Source organism: Camellia sinensis, chromosome 1 (assembly GCF_055761805.1).
Source record: "Camellia sinensis isolate YWXY chromosome 1, ASM5576180v1, whole genome shotgun sequence".
In the NCBI taxonomy this organism is placed as follows: domain Eukaryota; kingdom Viridiplantae; phylum Streptophyta; class Magnoliopsida; order Ericales; family Theaceae; genus Camellia; species Camellia sinensis.
In genome coordinates, this window is record NC_138961.1 from 222,505,003 (window position 1) to 222,527,598 (window position 22,596).

General features: G+C 40.6%; 1 long non-coding RNA gene across 1 annotated transcript; it reads right to left on the reverse strand.

The window, feature by feature from the left end:
- Positions 1-857: 857 nt before the first annotated feature.
- Positions 858-21,199, reverse strand: LOC145790623 (uncharacterized). The gene is made up of 3 exons (XR_014329495.1): positions 20,967-21,199; positions 20,646-20,706; positions 858-965 (listed from the first exon to the last, which is right to left on the reverse strand). It is a non-coding gene; the product is annotated as an uncharacterized LOC145790623 (long non-coding RNA).
- Between the last annotated feature and the right edge of the window lie 1,397 nt (positions 21,200-22,596).

Consider the following 22,596-nt stretch of genomic DNA (forward strand, 5'->3'; position numbering starts at 1 on the left):
TAACATCTAAATGTTAATTCCTTTTTATTTTTTATTTTTATTTATTATTATTATGTTTTTGGAATTTGAGAGTTTGGACTTCTGAGTTAATTTGTCACCCTTCCATGTCTTCCTCAGTCTATAGCTTCAGCTATTGTTATTTATAGTGCAGGCTTTTTCTCGTACTTCTCTGAGCTTTATAATGGGCTCTGTACTGCGCTCATGTAAGACTTCATCATTCTACCGCCACCATCTCTATCTTTAATATGAATTGATGTTAAATAGACCCCTCTCTCTTTTAGTTACAATTTTGAAATGGGTTATTCAAAGTAACTGAATGAAAAGGAAGGTGTTATCTTGTTGACCTTGATGAGTTGATATTAAAGCCTAGTTGAGTTGAGTTTTTTGTAACTTGTGATCCCTTACTATAGTATAATCTCTCTTTCCTTCTCTTAGAGGCATAAATAATAATTAATTGTACTTACTAATTTAATCTGGCCTATGCTAAAGTGCTTCCTATGTTACATGCATCAAGTACTGTGCCTTTAGCATGTTGAGTTATTCATTATTTATGTCTCTGGTTGGATGCATTGGCCTGTGCACAAGTCATGCGCTAATCAGTTCAAAATTTGTATATCATCTAGTTTATGATAATTGTTTCCTATTAATTTGTTTGGATAATTAGGATCTTGTTGCTCACTCAGCTTCTTTCAGTTGTGTCTTTTCTTCCAGTTTGCAACTGTACTGTTATTGTGCTGCTCATGAAATTTATCAATTAGCAATTTATTGTTATGATCTATTTATTTCAATTTTTATGCATCAGGTTCGCAATTACAGCCCACCTCCTGATATTAACAATAGTATTAAGGTAAGTGTGCTACTGCAATGTCTTTTACATTCGCATTAACTGATCTTTGCTGACCAGTGGCCATTCCAAAGGGTAGACTAGAGTCTATGGCTGGGATCAGGGTGCTTCTAGTGTTGGCCTATGTAATTATAGGGAGAAAAAGAAAGGAAGGAAAAAAGAAAAAAAGAAAAGAAAAAGAGCGAGAGCATTCTATTATCTGCATTATGCCATGCTTCATATTCATGAGAAATTATGTATTAGATGGGGAAGCAAAAACAAAGTTAGCAACTCTAATTTCCAATTCTATATATTTTTAGTATATGTTTTTCTGATATAACGCCCCCAAAATAATACAATAAAGATAACTCATATGCGGAATAAATATGAGAAACAACATACTTTCATGCATCAGAGTTTACTGTTTAACAAACAATTAAATGCCATATAGGCTTACATCTTTCCAAATCATTACTTGGTTACACAAATTGAGTCTCGCTCATTACATCTTAAACCCTTGACAAACCCTTGACTTTACAAATACCAATATACACACAACAAAACATAATTAAGAAGCTCTTGCTTCCCGAAAGTCCATCCACGTATTTGCCTTGGAGGAAACATCTCATCTGCACCTGAAAATGGTATTCCCTTATAGGGTGAGCCAGCAGCCCAGTAGGAATAATCTAACACAATTTATGAAGCAAAGGTATCAATACCACGTATATAAACAATACCGATATGGAAGCATACACAAGGCCTGCATATCTATATGCCACTAAGACCAATCGTATTCAATTTTCCTTCAATTCACTTCCAGTTCATATATATACTACTCAATTCATGAGTTAAATTCATTATCTTTCAACAACTAAAATGAGATTACAACTCAAAGGTTTTTCAATTATGTAAAACACATACATAAACACTTCAAACTTTGCCATTTTACGGATATTTCGTCCGAAGGAACCGGCACCCATTTATATAAGAGATTTCGGGTCTTTCACCCAGGACACTCAGGCCAACTTGCTTCAAATGGAGTTCATTCCCTTTCTCCTCCCCAAACAAATATACATATGCAATGCATTTACAAACATAATCATATATGGATTACATCCCCTTTCTCCTCCCAATAAATATACATATACAATGTATTCATGACATCATTAATTATGGAGTACATCAAATTTCTCCTCCCAATAAACATACATATTGTAGACGTCCCCGAACGCCCCGGGAGGGATGAGTCCCGTTCTGTTCGTATTGGGGTTCACTACAGTTCGGACTCTCAAATTGTAACGGTTCTAAATCTGAACCAAAGTGTCCAAATCCGGCAAATCGTTTTGAGAAAACAGATTTTGAAAGAAGTGCCAAACATGGACTGCTTTGCCAGATACAGAGTCGCCACCTAAATGTTTTATTTTGAGAAAATTTAGGAAACCTTGACTTGTTTGCTTAAGGCCACGTGTCCGTCATCACCAAAGTTGCCTCGGCTCGGGAACTTGGGTATGATTGGGGAAGGTCACGTCGTGAGCACCCCCGCTCGCCCGATCAAAGATCGGCCTCTACTAACCATGATATCTATTTTTGAAAACATTATGCGTTCTTATTCCGGTTATTAGCCTAGATTTACTATGTGATGCGCACAGCATACAAGTATAGACTGGATCGTCTGAATTGGAACAAAACATTTCATGTTTATTTTTTTAAAGCGGTTTGATGGTGTTACCCGTAAGTAGGCTAAGACGTGGATTTGCCACCCTCGGGTGGGCTTAGAAAAACATGATTTTGCCACTATCTAGTGAGCTTAAAACACACATTTGATGAATTGTTCCAATTCAAATAACCCAACCTTCACCCACGGGCATTTAGGCAGTTATATCACATAAGCATATAGCCTCATGGTAAGCATGCTATTCATGGCAGTCACTCACACGCATGCAAGGATGCTAAAGCATAAAACTTACTGAGTACTCCAAGCCAAAACAGAAGCTAATTAGAAATCCATGCATGATCCTAATTATACGGAAATGCCTAATGCAACACATGCAAAAATGCAACTATAGCAGGCTCGGCTATTCTAAACATGGCATATGAAATGTTACAGCTAAAATGTATTCAACTTGGAATTGAAAATACAATGTAGTTAGTATGATGCGTCGAGCCCGGTGCATGCAAAACAGATGAATGAATACAAACATACTATCATACTGTATGCTAATTGAAACATGCCCTAATTTAACCATGATAAGCGGGTAAATAAAAGGGAGAAAGACGTGGGGTTGGAAGACATACATCACACACACGCACACTTATTACAACATTGCCCTCGCGCAGAGGGTCCGAATAAATAATATATAGTCCCAAATGAATAATTACAGTCCAAATATGTACAAAACCCTAATTAATTAACAAATTAAATTAGGAAAGCAATAAATTGGCATGCAAGCCACGGACTGCCTCAAATCTGCTTCGGATGATGAATGATGCATGCTCGGGTTGCCTTGTGCGGAGAATCCCTCGCGATGTCCTGATTTGCCTCTGTTTGCAATTGTTCTTAGAATGCGTGCCAAGCTCCGGAAGGCTATCGATTTCTGATTTGCTGCAACAGAGAGCAACAAAGGGGCATTGCAAAGTATTTTCACATATGTATGCATGACTACTCTTCAGGGAGTGTAGTTTTCGGTCCTCGTGCCACCAATCACGCATATCGATGCATGATGGCCGAGGAGTCGAATTGCACGACTCAATATAAAATGAATGCACATATAAACACAACAAAACCTAAACTCCATCATGGATAATCCGGAGTGTCGGTGATTGGGAATTGAGACACGTTCCGTCACTCGAAGTACGAAACGTCCCTCGTTTCCCGTGCTCGGGCTAACTCCTATCCCATGCACAATGCAATATGCATGACATGCATGAATGCAACTAATATACAACCTAGCATGCACAATGCTATGAGATGGCATACACAATGCATGATGTAACAAGGCATACGTAATGCTCTAACATACAACCTAGCATATGCAATGCTATAAAATGAAATGGCATACTCAATGCACAATGGACTTACACCAACATGAGTGGACCTCAGCCACGCTCACATTAGTAGCCAATGAGATGAAAAATGAGACACTCGAAATACGTGCACACATGCATGCAAACCGAGGACCGAACCCAAGGCATAGCATGCAACACTAACAAGGCATGGCAAGGCATGAAACATGGTATGCAAACATGCAAATTTCAGTGCTGAAATATGATGCAAAACAGCCCCGAAACATGGAAACATGGCACCCGATGCATGGAATGAACCCGAAACACAAAACTAGGCATATGCATTGGCCTATAGCTATACAAAACATGCATTATTTGATCATGAAGTATGAAGACAGAAGCAAGAAAGTCCCAAAACATGCATATTTACAGTTTATAACAAGTCTCAAATATGAACACAAATAGGGCTAATCTATCATGCAAAAATGGCCCCAAAATAGAGATTAAACACAAAGGGAAAGCAGCTGGCACCAAATGGCAAAGAGCCCTTCAACGAAGTTGAAGAGGGGCTCAAAAAACGGTATTTTAAAGTTTACATCAAGCCATGAAAATGATCACAAATAAGGCCAAACTGTCATGCAAGAAAAGGCCTAAAAGAGGGGTAAAGAGACAAGTAGCAGCTGCTGTTCTCAAACAGAGGAGAGCCCTGCAACAAAGTTGAAGAGGGGCTCAAAACAAGACATTTCACAGTTTATGAAAGAGTCCAAAACAGCTTACAAATGAGCCTAAACTACCATGCAAAAATTGGCCCAAAAGAGAGATAAAGAGGCAAGTGGCAGTAGGGGACCTCAAACAGAGAAGAGTCCTTTAACAATGTTGAAGAGGGGCTCAAAATAAGACTATTTACATTTTGGCTTGGAGCCCAGAAATGATCAAAAACAAGGATAATAGATCATGCAAGATTAGGCCCTAAGAGAGAGATAAAGAAGCAAGTGGTAGTAGGAGATCTCAAACAGTAGGAGGTCCTTAATAAAACATGAAAATAGGCTCAAAATATGACTATTTACAGTTATGGTCGGAGCCCAAAAGTGTAAGCAAGTATGGCTTAGATATGGAACAAAACAAGGCAAGAAAAAGGGAAAATGGGACTCACCCTTGTAGAACCAAGCTTCAATGACTTTTGGACCAAGTTTAGAAGCTCTTCACCTCTGGAAATCAGCTTCAAAGGTCTGGAATGGAGTATGGAAGCTTTGTGCTATGAGGTAGTGTAGAAATGATGTAGGAAACTTGGGGTTTTGGAGCTTGGAATAGAGAGAGAGAGAGAGAGAGAGAGAGAGAGAGAGAGAGATAATGCAAGAGCCTTAAAGTAAATTTTGTAACCTCTGAAAACACAGCTGGGGGTGCTGGTTATATAGGCAAAGGAGTGGAGGAAAAGGGGGGAAAATGAAATTCAAATTTCCCTCAAAAAATAGGCCTAAAAGAGAGATAAAGAGGCAAGTGGTAGCTGCCGGCCTCAAAATGAAGAGAGCCCTTCAACAAAGTTGAAGAGGGGCTCAAAACAAGACATTTTACAGTTTATGACCAAGTCCGAAATGACTCACAAATAAGCCTAAAATACCATGCAAAAATAGGCTTAAAAGAGAGTTAAAGAGGCAAGTGATAGTAGGAGACCTCAAACAGCAAAAGGTCCTTAATCAAACATGAAAAGAAGCTCAAAATATGACTATTTACAGTTTGGGTCGAAGCCCAAAAATTCTTGCAAGCAAGGCTTAGATATAGATCAATATAGGAACAAAATGGAGGGAAAAGAAGCTTACCCTTGAAGACCAATGGACCAGCAGCTCTTGGTCTGAGAAATGGTGCTCCTAAGCTCTGAAAAACAGCTCCAAGTTGTTGGAATGTATGGTGGTGGGGTGTATACCAAAAACCAGGGCAAACGGAGGTGGTTAAGCGGTCCCGAACCGAGGCACACGACCGTTGGCTCCGAAAAAAAATGGGAAACCGGGCTCCAAACGGGAAAAATGGCCTACGACCACGAAACGTAGGCTACGACCACTAAGAGATGATCTACGAGACCTCTCCCTCCTTTCGGGAAGAGAAAACAGAGAAAACGGAGCCTGATTTGCAAACCGAGGCAAGACACGAAAGAGTCCGGAAGTCCGTAGGCAAGGCTCGCAGCTGAGACTCTGAAACTTCTGAACGAGCACAATATGCACCATCACCGAGCGCTCAATCAGTGACGTCTGAGTCTTAAGGTCGGTCAAAAATGGGGTATCTATAGTTGCCCCTCTTTGACAGAACTCGAAAGTCACATGTGACGGGAGTGAATGTCAAAGTCCAGAGACGACCCATTTTTGACAAGGCCGAAGACTTAGACAAATAGGCAAGACAAACAGAGATGTGCCTGCAGGCATGCCCGCAGGCAGGGGCAAAATGCAACCGACAATGCAAGAAGCCGAAGGTATCTCAATGATCATGCAAATGCAGCAAGCTGTAACGAAGCACATATTCACAATAGATGCAACAATTTTAAGCGAGAATGCAAAGCAACAACTAAGCACATATTCACAATAGATGCAACAATTTTAAGCGAGAATGCAAAGCAACAACTATATTTCATGCAGTTAAGAATGTGGAGAATTGTTCGATTCTCGCCACGTTTCACACGGAGAAGATACAATACCTGCACGATTCGTCTGGTTGCACCAGCTTCGAATGAACCGTACATGCAATATCGTGCCTCACGCTGTTGGGGATCTCTTGCTTCTTCTTGATTGAGCCACAGGTACTACTTTTCTCCCTGACTATGGTCGCAGTTTTCCCTATTCTCCAACAGGGTGACAGACTAGGTTGATTCGGTATCCAGAATTGAGGTGCATATATATGCTATCTCAATCTATGGGGCTGCCATATAGATTTCATGCCGAGGATATACCCCTGGGTATTTAAACCAGACTTTAGTCTCGGAAATCCCGAACCTTTGCGTTCTAGGCAAGAGCAATTCGAACTCTAGTTTCCACCGTCTCAGTTGATCTCCTAGGAACTCACTGCTAACACAGGCAGGTGGCTATACCAGACCACTGGAAGTCGTTCGGGCACAACAAACACCAAAGGAATTGCACCTTTAGAGGATTTAAGGTCTCCTAGACCAGAGGATTTAAGATCTCCTAGACCAGAAAGTGCACAAGACAGTGCGAATGATACAAAAAAACAATGTGTACAAGACAGTGCGATGCAGAGCGAATGCACAAAACAGGGCCAAACAGATGTACAAAATAGTGCAATGCTAAAGGTGTACAAACCAGTACGAGCATGGTGAATGCACAAAACAGTGCGATACAGATAAGGTGCGCAAGATAGCGCGATGCAATGCACTAACAAGTGCAAGTGGGATGCGCAAGATAGCGCGAATGATACAATGTAATGCACAAAATAGTGCGATACGCTAAATAGCGCGAGTGTAAACTGCACAAAACAGTGCGATGCGCAAGAAAGCGCGAGTGATTACAAATGCGGAAGTGCACAAGACAGTGCGATGCGCAAAATAGCGCGAATGTAAACTGCACAAAACAGTGCGATTGAGGTGCGCAAAATAGCGCAAATGATAAACTGCGCAAAACAGTGCGATACGCAAAATAGTGCGAATGTAAACTGCACAAAACAGTGCGATTGAGGTGTGTAAAATAGCGCAAATGATAAACTGCACAAAACAGTGCGATGTGCAAAATAGTGCGAATGTAAACTGCACAAAACAGTGCGATGCGCAAGAAAGCGCGAGTGATTTGAAATGCACAAGACAGCGCGATACGCTAAACAACGCAAGTGATTTGAAATGCACAAGACAGTGCGACACGCTAAACAGCGCGAGTGATTTGAAATGCACAAGACAGTGCGATACGCTAAACAGCGCGAGTGATTTGAAATGCACAAAACAGTGCGATACGCTAAATAGTGCGAGTGATTTGAAATGCACAAGACAGTGCGATACGCTAAACAGCGCGAGTGATTTGAAATGCACAAGACATTGCGATTGAGATACAACCATAAGATGCACAAGACAGTGCAAGTGAGACACAAAGTGTAAGTGCACAAGACAGTGCGAGTGAGATAAAATGCACAAGAAAGTGCGATAAAATGCATCTTCTATGCAAGTATGGGGACATTTTCCATGCAAAAGATACATGCATTTTCTATGCAAGTATGGAAGCACATTCTATGCAATATTGAAAGCAAGTATATTCTATGCATGAAACAAGCAAAGCATATTCTATGCGGAATTGAAAGCAAGCATATTCTATGCATGAATCATAACGATGTGCGGCACGTATGCAACAATAGTGTATATGAAAGTTCACATTCTATGCAGTAGAGGAGCATCAAATATGTACTCTGGTGCCTCTGATTTACCTCTTAGAGGACTTTGCAACACACTCAGCTCAAAAAGGGCACACCCTGTTCATATTGGCGAGAGATAACATCTGCTGCTGCTTTAATTGCCATTCTGACTTGAAGCATGCTTAAGCTTGGAGTAGAGGCACACTCATTCTTCGGAGCACTGACAAGGCCTAAAGAGGTACATATGGAATGCAATCTCAGAATTTTCTGAAGGTGAAACACACTCAGATGCTCAAAATTTTCCCTCTTTTCTTTTGCTTTGCAGTCCAGAACTTATATAGCTTCAGATAGGTCCTTGTTTTACCGTTCACACTTATCGGGGGTGGACCCTGCAGTTTTATGAAAGAACAAATCCTGTTTTGCACAAATGTGGAGAATGGCACAGCACTTTGAGCACAAGATGATTTTTTTGAAATTGAGAAATGAGTTCTTGACCGAGTAATGAGCCTACAACTGAACACGGCGAAAAAGACTCAATAATAGAAAACAAAAGGTAAACAACCTAAACACATCGAGACACACTCGGACTGACTCAAAGCAAGAATCGAGACAAAACAAAAGACACAACACTCAGACGTGTTACAAAGACGAGAGACCTCTTGGTGCACGAGGAGCCAGTTTCTCCGGGTATTATTTCCCACCATTTTCTTATTTGTGATTCTCACATCACTCGGCCCTCAGGCTCTGTTTTTCTGAAAAAGCCCTTTCCTCACTTTTTCTCTCAGCGCACATCTCTCTATTCTTCAATCTCTCATTTTTCATCGCTCCCCTGGGTGGTTGATGGATAAACATAAAGTTGCGGGTTCTTGCCCAACATAATCAGTTCGCGGCTATTTCCTCCGGTGACATTTGTCGATGCGCCGGATAAGGGAATGGAGTATCTTGATCTGTTCCAATCTTGTGCTTCGGACTTGGCTTGATATCTCACTGCTTGGAGGATGAGAGAGCTTTTAGCCCTTTCGCAGTCGCTGTCGCTGTCGCCTTTAGTTGTGCCTTTTCTGGCAAATAGAGTGCCCTTCTTGGCAAGTATGGCGCCTTTTCTGGCATGTATGTTGACAATGAGGAAAATACAGAACACCTGACTCAACTGTGCCCCTAGTTCATCATTTTGACCATTTTTGTTTTTGGCTTTCTACTAAAACAATTTTAACCAAAATGAGAGTTAGATTAACACGCTTGTTCGATTTTCTGATTCAAAATCATGCAAGTTAGGTTATGAGCACTAAAAATTTTCCTTTTTTGGGTCCAAGAAAAAGGTCCAGTTTTGGAAAAATGGAATAGTTTTCGAGAGAAGATCAGTCAACCTTTGTAAAAATTCTTAAAAACTGTTTTTTCAAACACCACTGCTCAACAAGCATAGAACCCACTCTTGAGATGCACAACCTCAGATCCAAAGGAAAATTGCTCTTTGCTTGAGGGGAGCTGCATGGCAACGGACAGTCGCCCCTTGTTTGAACGGCACTGCAGCGCATTGAATGGCAACGAAAAGTTGCCCCTTGTCTGAATGGCCTCGCAACGCCTTGTAGTCAGTCCTCAGAGTGACGAACACAACCAAATTCTCAGATACAGAGAAAGCGAAGATGATCAAAACCATTACATGGGCACAGTCAATTTGAAGTGTTTTACGGCTGGACTTCAGAATGAAGTTGCCTACGTATCCCAAACATGGGAATCAAGCCTTACGTAGTTCGGGGTTAAGGTACACTCGGGTATTAACCTCTCCTTTTACGCTCTAACTTTTGCCAAGGCCACCCTTTGCGGGTTTTCAACCTTGCGAGCTATATTTTTCTTATTTTCAATTTTTGTGTTCTTTTCATTTCTTTTCATCTTTTTTTTCTTTTGCTTCTTTTTCTTCTTTCATTTTCTTCATTTTTCTTCTTTTTCTTTTTTTTTCATTCTTTGCATTTTTCTCTTTTTTTTCTTGTTCTTTTTCTTCTTTTTCTTGCTCTAACTTTTGCCTGGGTCGCCCTTCCGGGTTTTTGGCCCAGCGAGCCTCTCAAGGGGTAAAAGTATAACAAGTCCATGCCAAATGGTTTTGAGATCCTGACATTATCTGAATCCAGGAGAATGGCTGCTGTTCTAGCTTCGCAAGCTTCTTCTGATGAGATCTAATCTTCTTGACCTGACTTTGGGTGCCTCTTGTTCGAGGGCTGCTTCAAATCTGGCCACACAGGCCTTACATGGCGGTTGACCGTTGAACGTTCTGAATGGGTCCAAGGTTCGAAAACAAATGGATTGAATCTTGAGGCTGAGAGCGATCCTAGGCTGCACAATCTCAAGGGCGATTCCACACAAGTCTTCACAGGACTGCGCAAAACATTTTGTTTTTGAAATCTTTTAAGAAAGCGACTAGTCGCTTGCGCTGAAGACAATGTAGAACCAATCTGGATCAAGCTAGGATCCTTTTCAGTACTCATATTAACAAGCATGATCTCATTCATTAAGGGCTTAGCACGTCTATCTTTCTCTTAGTTGATCAAATTTTTGCAAATCTCGAGAAATTCCTTCCTCTTTGTTTTCACTACAGTGTTAGAAAAAGTTTTGAAAAGCTTAGGTCAATACAACGATTCAAGGCACAGAAGAACAGGCAAAAGGTACTGTTGTTCGATTCAAATTTTCTGGCACAATTGGCACACGGGCGAAGCAAACACAAGAGTGTGAAAATCACTGCTGTTTCATTTAAATCTGTTGGCACAACTGGCTCCCCGGCAGAAACAGACTCAAAAGAAAACAAAAGGACAAACACAAAACAAAATAGTGATATCCGAAGTAACACCCCCGGAATCACCCGACTTTAACAAAACAGGACTGACTCGATACAACGAGACAGACCCTTAATCAAAAAGACCAACTCAAAACAAAGAGACAGACTCAAAACAAAACCACAGAATTGACTCAACACCCAAGTCAGAAGCTACCAAAACTAGTATTCACAAATGCTCAAAACAGCGCGTGCCACACGCCACATCTGGAGTAAACTGAGTGCCGCCCGCAGGTGGTTCATCCCTTGATCACATTAGATTATCCCCCACAAGTTCACTAATCAAGTGCCGATAGACTTTGCAGGACCTGGTGCGGTAATGACCCCGTTGTCAAACAGATCCTGTACTTCGTGGCGAAGACGAAAGTAGTTGTCGGTAGTATGGCCAGTTTGCTGATGGTACGCGCAGTACTGGGTAGCATCATGTGTAGCCGGAAGAGGGTTCGACAGAGGCCGAGGCTCAAGGGGTTTGAGATGGCCTTGTCCAACAAGGATTTGGAGAGCTTTGGACAAAGGCATATAGAGGGCATGGAAGACCCTCCAACCTCGGGGTTGGTACTTCAAGGCTTGTGGATTTTTACTGGGCGCACCAGCAAAGGGATTGGCAGGTGCTGGCCTGGTTTGCCGATCTCTTCCGAGTGGAGGATTAGAGATAACAGGATTGTCTCTGGTATGACAGCCCTTCTCAAGATGTTCCCTTTGATTCAGACTGCCCCCAACTTGAGTAGCGAAAGTGTCGTCCACAGTTTTTGCAACAACTGCGAGCACTTGCTCTTTGTTCAGTCCCTCGGCTTTCAAAGCCTTAACAGCGAACATGAGATGTTCATGGGGATCCATGTCCGCCCCTACCTTGTTCTTTCCACTCGCCTCCACTTTGCCAAGGGATTGGCCTTCCTCAAATGCAGCCCGTCCCAAGATCGGGGAGCCTTTTGACATGAAGTTCGCGGTATGTGGTGTGGTCGATGATGGAGCCAATGTCCTGGAGGCCAGGTCTGTCACGGTTCTTTGAAGATCTTTAATCATTCCCATCAACTCAGAAGTAGTGGGTTCACGGGTTTGAGATGGTTGAGGTTCAGGTGCGCCCATCATGCATAAGTCCATGCTTTCTGGGATAAACACCTCAGGCTTGGGTAGATGGGCCGGGGTGATGTATATACTGGGGTCATAGGTGGATGAAAGTATATGGATGAGATTAAGGTAGGCAGAAGATGTTTGGTCATTGGGGTCTGAAGGTGGAGCTATCGTCTGATTGTCGATGAGATTTTGGATCTCATGACGAAGGCGGTAGCAACGGTCGGTGCCATGACCGCGCTATTGATGGTACATATAGTACTTGACGGGGTTATGTCTGGCTGGGAGTGGGTCGGGAAGAGGTTGAGGATCGAGGGGTTTGAGATGCCCTTTTTCCATCAGGAGTTTTAGTGCGCTAGTCAGGCTCATATAGAGGGGGGTGAAAGTTCTGCCCTGAGCTTGGGCTGGGCTGGCTGGTTGTAGGCTTGGTTTGGCAAAAGGGCCGGCTGTGGCGACTATATTGATTTCTGCGGGTTTGGGAATAGTGCTACTACCAGCATTGGTACTCCTTGAAATCACCCTCCTTGTCGGTTCACTTGTTCTGGAAATGATCCCACTGTTGAACGCATTCTCGATCTGAATCCCTAGTTCATGCAAACTTTTGAAAGTGAATAGCGGAGCGACTATCAACTTTTGCAACATATCATGCTCAAGGTTTCGCACCATCATCTGCACTTGATCCCTCTCAAAAGGGCGACGATCTGTCATCTATGCTGCCTTTGTTCTCCACCTCGCAATAAATTCTACAAAAGGCTCTGTTGGGTTCTGGCGGGTTGCTTCAAGTTCTTGGATGGTCATTTCAACTTGGGTATTGTAGGAATACTGATCGACGAAGGCCTCAGCCAATTCTTCCCAATTTTGCTTCACCTTGTCCTCCAAGTTAGCGTACCAAGTGGCTGTTACACCCGACAGGGTTCTTCCATACAGAGAGAGTTTCTGTGGCTTAGTCAGACCCATCGGCTTCAGGACATCCAAGAAAAGTCGAATATGTACCATTGGATCTCCAGACCCGTCAAAACGGTCGATATATGGCATTTTGAATCTTTTTGGGAGTCGTACGGCAGACTCGGTGTACCCATCCTCAATGTCGGGAATGAAGTTAAGGCCATGTGCCTTTTTGAATTGCTTCTCAAGGTTTGCGATTTTCACCGCGGTCGAATCGAGGTCACTAGCATCAAGGGGATAAAGCCTCTCATTAGGCTGCACCAGGGGTTTGGAAACTCGGGCTTGAGCCACCCTTTCTCGAGGATCTGGACCGTGCAAATCTTCAGCTGGCGGAAGTGGGTCAAAGTTCGGCTGGGGTCCCAAAGCTGGATGTAAGGCAGATGCCCCAGATGGGCGCTGCGTTTCAATACTGGTCCCAGCCTGCATGGCAGTTCCCTGATTTAGCGTTGCTGTCACGGCCACAAATTCTTCCGAACCCTATGCCATCACGGTCTGCTGAGTCTGAACAAAGGTGATGTGACTGGCGACTGACGGATTAGATGAACCGGTGAGCCCTGACTGGCTTTTCTTTGCCTTGCCTCAGCGAAAGAACACTGGTTGCCCTTGAATTGAATCTCTGACCTAACAAAGTCTATCAGCACTAGTCTAATGTACCCGGGGGATATCGAAGCTTTCTGAAGCTATAGTTCCAGGACTATCCTAGCAAAAGAGGAAACATGCAGCATGTCAGCCTGATTTCACCAAAACAGATATGAGCATAACAGGATGACTGTGCCCTCTACTGAACTCTGCCCCAAAATTCGGCCTGTAAACTGTTACCCTTTGGTAAACCGAATCCCAAAATACAGAACTGGTGCCCGCAGGCCTGATGCCCAAACTTGTAAACTGATACATGCATTCCTGTAGAGACGCACTCTAAAAGCACATAGCAAGTAAGTGAGAGCCAAAACACCCCTATGTTGGGGTAGGGTTTCCATGTCCTATTTTGTCAGGAGCTAGGGTTTCACTACGCACGCAGCGGTTTCAAACAACCTAAATCGGGTAAGCAACCTGTCCTAGCTTGGAATGGTCACTATGGATTCCGAATATGCACTAGGTCGAATGGTCAAAAGGGTGCCCTGGTAAAACCGGGGTTTGTGTTCCCATACTGGCAGAGCCTACAACCGGTCAGCCTTATGGTCATGTCTTGACAAGACAAGCCTCCGGCAAACCGTTCAGGAATAGCAGATGGCAAACACGGTGTCCTAGGCGCACCAATGCAAATGCAATGCAAAGAAACACATAAGTGTAGTCAAAACCAGATATCATGAGTTCGAGTCAAGTTCTCTAAATCCCCAGCGGAGTCGCCAGAAACTGTAGACGTCCCCGAACGCCCCGGGAGGGATGAGTCCCGTTCTGTTCGTATTGGGGTTCACTACAGTTCGGACTCTCAAATTGTCACGGTTCTAAATCTGAACCAAAGTGTCCAAATCCGGCAAATCGTTTTAAGAAAACAGATTTTGAAAGAAGTGCCAAACATGGACTGCTTTGCCAGATACAGAGTCGCCACCTAAATGTTTTATTTTGGGGAAATTTAGGAAACCCTGACTCGTTTGCCTACGGCCACGTGTCCGTTATCACCAAAGTTGCCTCGGCTCGGGAACTTGGGTACGATTGGGGAAGGTCACTTCGTGAGCACCCTCGCTCGCCCAATCAAAGATCGGCCTCTACTAACCATGATATCTATTTTTAAAAACATTATGCGTTCTTATTCTGGTTATTAGCCTAGATTTACTATGTGATGCGCACAGCATACAAGTATAGACTGGATCGTCTGAATTGGAACAAAACATTTCATGTTTATTTTTTTAAAGTGGTTTGATGGTGCTACCCGCAAGTAGGTCAAGACATGGATTTGCCACCTTCGGGTGGGCTTAGAAAAACATGATTTTGCTACTATCTAGTGGGCTTAAAACACACATTCGATGAATTGTTCCAATTCAAATAACCCAACCTTCACCCACAGGCATTCAGACAGTTATATCACATAAGCATATAGCCTCATGGTAAGCATGCTATTCATGGCAGTCACTCACACGCATGCAAGGATGCTAAAGCATAAAACTTACCGAGTACTCCAAGCCAAAACAGAAGCTAATTAGAAATCCATGCATGATCCTAATTATACGGAAATGCCTAATGCAACACATGCAAAAATGCAACAATAGCAGGCTCGGCTATTCTAAACATGGCATATGAAATGCTACAGCTAACATGTATTCAACTTGGAATTGAAAATACAATGCAGTTAGTATGATGCGCCGAGCCCGGTGCATGCAAAATAGATGAATGAATGCAAACATACTATCATACTGTATGCTAATTGAAACATGCCCTAATCTAACCATCATAAGCAGGTAAATAAAAGGGAGAAAGACGTGGGGTTGGAAGACATACATCACACACACGCACACTTATTACAACATTGCCCTCGCGGAGAGGGTCCGAATAAATAATATACAGTCCCAAATGAATAATTAAAGTCCAAATATGTACAAAACCCTAATTAATTAACAAATTAAATTAGGAAAGCAATAAATTGGCATGCAAGCCAGGGACTGCCTCAAATCTGCTCCGGATGATAAATGATGCATGCTCGGGTTGCCTTGTGCGGAGAATCCCTCGCGATGTCCCGATTTGCCTCTGTTTGTAATTGTTCTTGGGATGCGTGCCAAGCTCCGGAAGGCTATCGATTTCTGATTTGCTGCAACAGAGAGCAACAAAGGGGCATGGCAAAGTATTTTCACATATGTATGCATGACTACTCTTCAGGGAGTGTAGTTCTCGGTCCTCGTGCCACCAATCACGCATATCGATGCATGATGGCCGAGGAGTCGAATTGCATGACTCAATATGAAATGAATGCACATATAAACACAACAAAACCTAAACTCCATCATGGATAATCCGGAGTGTCGGTGACTGGGAATTGAGACACGTTCCGTCACTCGAAGTACGAAACGTCCCTCGCTTCCCATGCTCGGGCTAACTCCTATCCCAAGCACAATACAATATGCATGACATGCATGAATGCAACTAATATATAACCTAGCATGCACAATGCTATGAGATGGCATACACAATGCACGATGTAACAAGGCATACGCAATGCTCTAACATACAACCTAGCATACGCAATGCTGTAAAATGAAATGGCATAGTCAATGCACAATGGTCTTACACTAACATGAGTGGACCTCAGCCACACTCACATTAGTAGCCAATGAGATGAAAAATGAGACACTCGAAATGCGTGCACACATGCACGCAAACCGAGGACCGAACCCAAGGCATAACATGCAACACTAACAAGGCATGGCAAGGCATGAAACATGGTATGCAAACATACAAATTTCAGTGCTGAATTATGATGCAAAACAGCCCCGAAACATGGAAACATGGCACCCGATGCATGGAATGAACCCGAAACACAAAACTAGGCATATGCATTGGCCTATAGCTATACAAAACATGCATTATTTGATCATGAAGTATGAAGACAGAAGGAAGAAAGTCCCAAAACATGCATATTTCCAGTTTATAACAAGTCTCAAATATGAACACAAATAGGGCTAATCTATCATGCAAAAATGGCCCCAGAATAGAGATTAAACACAAAGGGACAGAAGATGGCCCCAAATGGAAAAGATCCCTTCAATGAAGTTGAAGAGGGGTGCAAAATAAGGTATTTTACAGTTTACATCAAGCCACGAAAATGATCACAAATAAGGCCAAACTATCATGCAAGAAAAGGCCTAAAAGAGGGGTAAAGAGACAAGTAGCAGCTGCTGTTCTCAAACAGAGGAGAGCCCTTCAACAAAGTTGAAGAGGGACTCAAAAAAAGACATTTCACAGTTTATGGAAGAGTCCAAAACAGCTTACAAATGAGCCTAAACTACCATGCAAAAATTGGCCCAAAAGAGAGATAAAGAGGCAAGTGGCAGTAGGGGACCTCAAACAGAGAAGAGCCCTTCAATAATGTTGAAGAGGGGCTCAAAATAAGACTATTTACAGTTTGTCTTGGAGCCCAAAAATGATCAAAAACAAGGATAATACATCATGCAAGATTAGGCCCTAAGAGAGAGATAAAGAAGAAAGTGGTAGTAGGAGACCTCAAACAGTAGGAGGTCCTTAATAAAACATGAAAATAGGCTCAAAATATGACTATTTACAGTTAGGGTCAGAGCCCAAAAGTGTAAGCAAGTATGGCTTAGATATGGAACAAAACAAGGTAAGAAAGAGGGAAAATGGGACTCACCCTTGTAGAACCAAGCTTCAACGACTTTTGGACCAAGTTTAGAAGCTCTTCACCTCTGGAAATCAGCTTCAAAGGTCTGGAATGGAGTATGGAGGCTTTGTGCTATGAGGTAGTGTAGAAATGGTGTAGGAAACTTGGGGTTTTGGAGCTTGGAATAGAGAGAGAGAGAGAGAGAGAGAGAGAGAGAGAGATAATGCAAGAGCCTTAAAGTAAATTTTGTAACCTCTGAAAACACAGCTGGGGGTGCTGGTTATATAGGCAAAGGAGTGGAGGAAAAGGGGGGAAAATGAAATTCAAATTTACCCCCAAAAATAGGCCTAAAATAGAGATAAAGAGGCAAGTGGTAGCTGCCGGTCTCAAAATGAAGAGAGCCCTTCAATGAAGTTGAAGAGGGGCTCAAAAAAAGACATTTTACAGTTTATGACCAAGTCCGAAACGGCTCACAAATAAGCCTAAAATACCATGCAAAAATAGGCCTAAAAGAGAGTTAAAGAGGCAAGTGATAGTAGGAGACCTAAAACAGCAAAAGGTCCTTAATAAAACATGAAAAGGAGCTCAAAATATGACTATTTACAGTTTGGTTCGAAGCCCAAAAATGCTTGCAAGCAAGGCTTAGATATAGAGCAATATAGGAACAAAAAAGAGGGAAAAGAAGCATACCCTTGAAGACCAATGGACCAGCAGCTCTTGGTCTAAGAAATGGTGCTCCTAAGCTTTGAAAAACAGCTCCAAGTTGTTGGAATGGATGGTGGTGGGGTGTATACCAAAAACCGGGGCAAACGGAGGTGGTTAAGCGGTCCCGAACCGAGGCACATAGTCGTCGGCTCCGAAAAAAAATCGAAAACCGGGCTCCAAACGGGAAAAATGGCCTATGACCATGAAACGTAGCCTACAACCACTGAGAGATGATCTACGAGACCTCTCCCTCCCTTCGGGAAGAGAAAACAGAGAAAACGGAGCCTGGTTCGCAAACCGAGGCAAGACACGAAAGAGTCCGGAAGTCCGGAGGCAAGGCTCGCAGCCGAGACTCTGAAACTTCTGAACGAGCACAATATGCACCATCACCGAGCGCTCAATCGGTGACGTCTGAGTCTTAAGGTCGGTCAAAAATAGGGTGTCTACACATATACAATGTATTTATAACATGGTCATATTCAATGACACTAACAATAGATTAGCATTATATCGCCTAATCCTCATACAATTTCTACAACAATCATAACTATCCTCCACCGATAGCCCAATGCAATTATTTCCAATAAATGTTCAATTTCGGAATAAATAGTTTATTCAAAACTTCCATAGGTGAGATAATACATATCCAATATCACCATCTATATGAATAACCATCCAATTTAACATATTCAATGTTAAGTCAAATTATTTATACAAAATAATCATTTTATCAAATTTGGGAAAAATCCCCCCCTTTTCAATATTGACCCAAACACCCAAAATCAACTATTTTGGTACACCAAGATCTTATATTCAAACCCCATACTCATTTATCTCTTATACATCAAAAGCCCCTCTTTTAATTTCCCACCCAAATCTTAGATTTGTCCAAATCACAACCAAATCTCATCATCTATATACAATAGCAAATAACTAAACTAAAAACCATACTAAAGTATAGAAAATCCCTACCTCAAGTGTAGAAAACCCAAGCAACAAAGCGGAACTCCAAAAATGACGAAACCAATTTCTTCTTGGATCAAAACGAAGCTCTTGAAGCCCTCTACCTTATTCTCAATGACACTAGGGTTAAGAACACAATGGATCTAGATGAAATCTTAGAGAGAAGGTGAGTTTTAGAGAGAGAGACAGCCGGATTAGGGTTTTGGGGGAAGAAGTGAAATCAAAACGTGATGTAAAACATCACTGCTGTGAATTGATATACACAGGCTCGCTCGAGTGACCAGAAACAAAAGGTCGCCTCGCTCAAGCATAAGAAGCGTCGCTCGAGTGAACAATGGAAAGCTTCAGGTCTGCAACGCAGAAGCACGCTCGAGCGAAGAACACCAACCTTCAGGTCTTACAGAGACGCAGACGCACGCTTGAGCGCAAGAGTTCTCGCTCAAGCGAAGAACAGTTTACACAAGGCTCACTTGAGCGCAAGAAGCCTCGCTCGAGCGAAGAAGCCAAAATCTGTGCAACAACCATTTGTACCAAAAGACAACCAACCTGCTCCAAATTCGCCCAACAAGCCCTAAAATTCAAATTCAAAGAATTAAAGGAAGGAAGTAAGACATAGACAACAATATATAATAACGGAATCCGAGTCCATAATACCACAAGAGACGGGTCAAAACCAAGGTCGCTATAACTGAAGCATAACACAATCGCCAAATCCCAATAGAATTTTCTTAATCTCTAACCGTTTAGCCTTGCAGCTGGAAGTTGGGATTGAAGATTGCCTTCATAAAGAATTTGAGTACAATAAAAGCAAGTAAGCAAGAATGACAAATTTGTGTTTTTGATTAGTAGTTTATTATCTGTGGCTTACTATGCTCTTGTTTAGACACCTAGTAATAATTAAACTTTGTTAATCTAATAAACTGAATCTTGATAAAAAAGAAAAAAAAAAGAAAAAGAAATAGAAAAGGCAGCTCTTGGTTGTTCAGTTCAACTAGGTTGTGCAGGACACTAAACCCAGGTCCCCCTTCTTCAATCAATCAAAGCTTCTTATAACTTAAAGCTGATATTAAGCCATATGTATTAGGCTTTCGATTGGACAACTTCTCTATTTGGATTCTGAATTCACAATCTAACCTAACCAAATCAGTTGCCCTGGTGTTTGGCACAGTTTAGTTGTAGTTTGTCACTTAAATTTCAGTAAAAAACAGGGATGTATGCCTTGGCTGACTCTGGTGTTCATTACTTAGGTATCATCTGAAAGACGTTATTGTGGGCAAAGTATGGACCTTGAGATCAGACGCAGAGAATCGACAGGATCAGGGGCCAACACCCATGTTGAGACTGAGACACTTGCAAAGTACGAGTTGATGGATGGTACTCCAGTCAGAGGTATGCAAGAATCATCATTTCGGTTTCATCTATTTTTTAATGCATGCCATCAAAATAATACTAACTAAGCACAATCATCATTTAGGTTTCATCTGTTATTCTAATCTCTTACTTCAAGTATATCTTTCTTGCAAGTTAAATTTAATAATACTAACTAAGCAACTAATATCTCCATCAAAATTCAGAACAAAGAAAAATTCAACTAGCAATTGGAAACAATTTATGTAAGAACAGAGACATTCAAACCATCAAAACATGTTACATAACCAAATCAATAGAAATTTTCATTGCAAAGCTATAAAACACAACACAATTCAAAATACCTCATAAGCTCCTGTCTCTCTATAAATCCTTGCTGCTTGAGATCATAAAGTTGAAATGAAACTGCAAGGGAGAAAAATTTAGCTTAATTGAATAGAAATCAAATCACAATCAAAATCAAAACCCTAGAAATCAAAATCAAAACTCTAGAAATCAAATCAAAATCAAAGAGAGATGAGAAAGGAGAAATTGAATTAATCGAATAAGGGATGCATTTCAAGGCTCTCACCGAATTAATTGAATAGAAATCGGAAAAAATAGATATGCAAGCAACAATATATACCGAATTAATCAAATGGAAATTGAATAAGTTAGAAACTCACAAAGAAAATCAAATCCGTGGAAGGGGCTCAGAATCAGAATCGAACTCCAAGCTCGGAATTAGAATCAAACTCGGAATCAATTGATTGGTGCTCATGTAACTAACATCATCGGAGGGGCAGTGTCTGGTGGTGGTTGCTGGTGGTGCTCGTGTGTTTGTGTGAGATGTTGATAGAGAGAGAGAGAGAGAGAGAGAGAGAGAGAGAGAGAGAGAGAGAGAGAGAGAGACGTATATTAAAAAAAAATGTGTGAGCTAACAGAATGCAATAATTCTGTTCCAAAAAAAAATGACAATATTAATAAATAAAAAATCTAGGAGGTAAAGAATGTATGATTTTAACAATATTAATAAATAAAAAAAATTTGGAGTAAAAAATTTTAGAAAAAAAGATTTAAGTATAAGTTTATAAATTATTTTTGTATTAAAAAAATCTAGATCATAAATAGAATTCTAGTTTATTGGAAAAAAAATAAAAATTTGTCATATTTACTAGAAATTTATAAATATTTAAGAACGTCTAGAATTTATTTTTATTATTTATAATTAAAATATAATTTCTCTATAGAATGAGACAGTTTGGGACAAAAACAGGTATGGATCTAGAATGAGAGGGAGTGTGGCGTAAGTTTTTAAATAATTTTTTTTTTACTTTTTAAATTCAAATAATTTACATATATTTAGAAGGAAAAATATTTTTTAATTTTCTAAAAAAATACTAAATTCAAAAAATATAAAATTTAATATTTTAGAACATGAAATGCATGTTGTCTGAAATGCAAATATTTTATAACATATTTTTGTATGTCGTGAAAATATATATTTTTTACGGCATACTTTTGCATGCCTTAAAAAAATCAGATTGCATTTTTTTTTTTTTTTTTATACAAGTTTTCATGACATTCATTAGCATGTCGTGTAAAGTTATAATATTTTACAATATAAAATGTATGTCGTCTTAAGTACAAATATTTTACGACATATTTTTGTAAGTTGTAAAAATTTACATTTTTTACGGCATACTTTTGTATGCCATAAATATATGAATTAACGACTTACATGATATGTATACTGTTATTGACAAAACATTAACAGCTTTCTAAAAAAAAAAATGTCGTAGAATGTACTAATTACGACATGCATTTAATGCATGCCATAAACATGATGCCGTAAATAGTTAGTCTTGTTGTAATGTTAAAACATAGCATTATTGGTAGGAGGAAAAAATAAATAAATCCATAAGCGAAATTGTGATAAAAATAGTTAAAATTTAATTAATTTTATTTGTTTACTGTTTAATTTTAATTTTAAAATTACTTACTAATTATTTTATTTAAAATCGTGCATAGCACGGATATTACGCTAGTTACCATTATATTGAAATTTTCATAAATAATAATATGACTTATCATAGTCTCTTTATTTTTAATCAAAATAATCATTATTGTTCTCATAATTTTAAAAATGTCATTGACATTTCACTTTAAATAATATTTTTATAAATTTTTTTATTTAAAATATTTTCTTTATGTTTAAAAAAAAAAAAAATCCCAAAACTCAGGGAGCGTATATGACCCCTTGGGCCCTATGTGCCTCCGCCACTGATCATCACTAACATCAACACTAATGCAATC